The sequence below is a fragment of the Salvia miltiorrhiza genome, chromosome 7, assembly GCF_028751815.1.
Source record: "Salvia miltiorrhiza cultivar Shanhuang (shh) chromosome 7, IMPLAD_Smil_shh, whole genome shotgun sequence".
Lineage (NCBI taxonomy): Eukaryota > Viridiplantae > Streptophyta > Magnoliopsida > Lamiales > Lamiaceae > Salvia > Salvia miltiorrhiza.
Genome location: NC_080393.1, coordinates 42,636,581 through 42,641,150, shown reverse-complemented (window position 1 = coordinate 42,641,150; position 4,570 = coordinate 42,636,581). Strand labels below are relative to the sequence as shown.

At 36.0% G+C, this 4,570-nt stretch overlaps 1 long non-coding RNA gene across 1 annotated transcript; it reads right to left on the bottom strand.

Moving 5' to 3' along the window:
* Positions 1 to 404: 404 nt before the first annotated feature.
* On the bottom strand, positions 405 to 1,252 carry LOC130995676 (uncharacterized). The gene is made up of 2 exons (XR_009092239.1): positions 1,206 to 1,252; positions 405 to 585 (listed from the first exon to the last, which is right to left on the bottom strand). It is a non-coding gene; the product is annotated as an uncharacterized LOC130995676 (long non-coding RNA).
* Positions 1,253 to 4,570: the final 3,318 nt, after the last annotated feature.

Below are 4,570 nucleotides of genomic sequence, written 5' to 3'. Positions count from 1 at the left end.
TTATGAAGAATAAGAGAGGGGGTGATTTCTTGCTTCAATCCTTCAAATATACTCATATATATCATCATACAAGTTATATCTATGAATTTAAAGCTCACTTACCCAAACTTACACCCAAAACCAATCTTTCTCTCTCTAACTTTGAAGATCAAACTCCAAAGATGTCGCAGCCCGATATAGCCAGTGATAGCGTATACCAAGTATCGTACGACTAATAAAAGAAATAGTGAAAGAAATAGGAATACATCTTGTTTTAGCGGAAGCAATTGCAAACTTTACTCTTTTTAAAGAAGGATTTCAAGACTAAAATAATTATTAGCTTGGGTAAACATAATTAAGCCATTGAAACTTAGCAAGGGTTTGAGAAGTATTTCCCCTTATGGGATATTACAGGCATAAGCAAATTAAATAAAGAGTTTCATCAGAGTTATGCAGCGAGATGCGTTACTATATGTGTGAAGACATATAGCAGGGAGTTCAAATTCTTATAGAGTCAAAGCTTATAAAGATAAATATGAGACATAGGAAAGACACAGCCAACTGACAATTCCAACAGCTTTCACCCATCCTCGCGCCAAGCCAGACCTGCACATTTAGAAATACATGCAGGGCTGAGTACCAAAAAGCACTCAGTGGACTCATGCCGCAAATAATTGAAATGTTGCTCTTAGAGCTATATGTCAATCTTGCCCTTTTCAATGCATCAACAGGATTTAACTGAGATTAAAAATACCTGTTCATGTTTTTCTGTCATAAACTCATTTGCTTCATCATAATAATATCATTAGTCTGCAGACATTATATATTCACGGTATGTGCCAACTATGAGAACTCATATAATATATATATATATAAGGTGAAGAGAAGGAGGCCTCCTTCAAATCACCGTGACCGGCCGACTAGAGACGGCTCACGATCACCTCTGCGCACAAAACCTTTACTGTCATATAAATCAGTCAAAGGCCGATATCTTGCATCATGATCATAATCATGTCTTTCATAGAGGCAACATACCATATCTCATTCTCATCAATAATAAATATGGCAAGTTGACAATTTTCATAATACTCATCAATAATGCTTCAACATGCTTCATTTTCATAAGTTTCATCAATAATGCTTCAACATGCTTCATTTTCATAAGAATTTGCATTTGAACTCATTATCATGGTAGCTAGCCATAATAGAGTTAGAATAAAGCCCACCTGTCTCAGGGGTCGATGCCGTAATACTCAGAATCGTACTAACGCCGACGTCACTCGAACCTTTGGTGGCGCACGTGGTTTAGATTGCCATGTGACAAAATAAACTCTAGTTAGATTTTCATCTAACTAATATCTCAATACTTATGCTTTCATCATATGCTTAATCTCATCTTATAACCTATCTACTATTTACCCAATTGGACCTCTCAATTTAATTGGATATCTTATCCAATTAAAAGACTCTCAATCCTAGGTAAATAGCATTCATATAAATCACATAGTCATTCATGCTTCAAATACTCAATTAATCCATATAATATATATATGAATTATCTCAATACTCAAGTGACTTAAAAGTCACTCTATGAACTTGAAATCTTTTTCCTTGTAAATAAATACTCAAATATTCATGTAAGCTTTGGAAAATATATAAAATTTTCTAGTAGCATTTTCATGCCATAACATGGTGTATTAATCCACCAAAACTTTAAAATCTTTAATACAAATTCAAAGTAGAAATTTTCGGACTCCTACAGTCTACCATTCTGCTCTGCCTCAATTTTAAAGAATAAACTGTTTTGACTCAGACATCTCCTGGATTCGAGACTTACACCGTTGAAAACCTTTCTGAGTCTAGTTTTATTTAAAAAAAAGTAGAGTGAAAAACTACAAGTGGTTTAAGAGATATGGGTGTTTTCCCACAGTCTACCAGATTCGGCAGTTTTGCACGACTGGAAGCTAGGATTTTTGAAAAATAGTAAACGTTGGCCAAAGGGTTTGAAAGTTTACACGCATCTGTATAACACATGTATCTTTCTACCATAAAAATTTGGGAGGCTGAAAGTTTTTTAAAGTTACTGAAAAGTGTGACTCTAGGGACTGCCTTTCTAAATTTCCGGTGGAAATGTACAGTAAAAGTTTTATATTTTACAAAGGTAGTAAACAAAGTCCAAATGACTTTAAATTTTACCAGCGTCCTCAAGACACATATATCGACACACTGTAAAATTTTGAAGATTTTTGGATGAGGGAAACCTCGTCGACTGATCAGTCCAGAACGTAAGAAAACTTCTCAAAATGGTTGAAACAACAACATATACACATATCATCATAGATCTATACTTTCATCACCATTCTCATGCATTTTCACACTAATAACTCATCATGCTTCAATTATCATAACATATAACTCTCTCAAGGGTTTTCAAGAACTATCTTCCATTCTCATGCATCTACATGAAGAAGGGTATGAGCATATGAAAAGTAGTGAAAGTTTTGAAGGAGTTCATAACACTTTCTTTCACCAACATTTTCGAAAATCACAAGAGTAGAGAGGGGACTATCATGCTTCAATATGCTTCAATATACATGCCTATATATCATGAAAATATATATATATAACATAAGAGGAGGATTGAGGTTGCTACCAACAAGATCAATGGAGGTGGAGTAGAGGATGATGCGTAGTATGCTTGGAGCTTGAGCTTGAAGATGAACACTTTAAGAAACCTTAGTTCTTACTATATTTGGTGGAATAAAAAGAAAGTGAGGTGAAGTGAAGAGGGGAGGGGCTGCGAAAATAAAGAAGAAGAAGAGAGGGAGGGAGATGAGAGAGAGGTGTGCATGTGCTTGTGAGCTTAAAGTGTGTAGGGATGTGTTGGGTAGTAGATTAGCCTTTTAGGTGCATGTGATCTTAAAGTGTGGGAAAGAGAAGAATAATGTGGGAGAGTGGGAAGGGAGTGTTGATTATGGGAAAGAGAAGAATAATGTGGGTGAGTGGGGAGGGAGTGTTGCGTGAGGGTGAGAGAGTGAGAGAGAAAGAGTGAGAGAGATTGAGAGAGATTTGAGAGAGATAGAGAGTGAGAGAGAAAGAGAGAGAGGTGTGTATATATATATATATATATATATATCTTTCTATATATATATATACTTGAATAATTATAACTCTTATTTAGTATGTGGGAAAAATATATTTCAATTATGATATAACTAATATCATAATAACAATGCATCAATAAATCACATGTGAATATTATACCAAGTAAAATATTTATATCACATAGACATTTTAATAAAAATATACGGCGAAGATAGGTTTCTCAGTAAGAGAATTTATAAGACTCGAGAAAATAATATCGCCTCCTATTAAACTCTAAAAATTTCTTATCTCATTTATTCGCCCACGTGCATAATTCCTCTAGCTACTATTTAAAACTCAATTTAAATTCAAGCTAGGGCACAAATAGCTTCTCAAAACACGGGGTGTTACATCCATACCCCCTTAAAAAAAATTTCGTCCCGAAATTTGAAATCTCACCTTCGGGAAACAATTCTGGATATTTTTCCTTCATTTTATCCTCCAATTCCCAAGTCGCTTCTTCTTGCCCATGATGTCTCCATTGTATTTTGACCAAGGCAAGTGACTTATTTCTCAATTGTTGGATCTTTCTATCCAACACAGCTTCGGGTCTTTCTTCATATTTCAGGTCTGGTTCAAGAGATATATCCTCTCGATGAATAACATGCTTCGGGTCAAACACGTATTTTCTCAACTGCGACACGTGAAAGACATTGTGAACATTCGCGAAATTTGGAGGTAACGCGAGTCTATAGGCAACAGGGCCTACTTTTTCCAATATGTCGTATGGGCCTATAAATCTAGGCTTGAGCTTTCCTTTTATACCAAATCGGTGAATCCCTCGAGAAGGGGAAACTTTCAAAAAGACTTTACTTCCCACTTCAAACTGAATCTCTGTGCGTCTAGTGTCGGCATAAGATTTTTGGCGATCTTGAGCTTCTTTAATTCGTTGCCGAATTTGTCTCACAGTTGTGATCATTTCTTCCACTGCGTCAGGACCTAACACTTTTCTTTCTCCTACTTCATCCCAATAAAGCGGAGATCTACATTTTCTTCCATAGAGGGCTTCATATGGTGCCATGTTAATAGTCGTTTGGAAACTATTATTGTAGGCAAATTCAATCAGGGGTAACACTTGTTCCCATTGAGCTCCTCTATCTAACACTACAGTCCGAATCATATCTTCCAAAACTTGTATAGTTCTTTCAGACTGTCCATCCGTCTGTGGATGAAAAGCTGTGCTAAAATTCAACTTAGTACCCAATTCCCTGTGTAAGCTCATCCAAAAACGTGAGGTGAATTTTGTATCTCTATCGGAGGTAATCGTCATTGGAACTCCGTGTAAACGTACTATCTCACGAATGTATATTTGAGCTAACTTTTCAGAACCACTTGTGACAGGAATCGGTATGAAGTGAGAACTTTTCGTCAATCTATCTATGATCACCCAAACGGCGGTATTCCCTCTATTCGACTTTGGCAAGGCAGTGACAAAGTCCATGGCAAT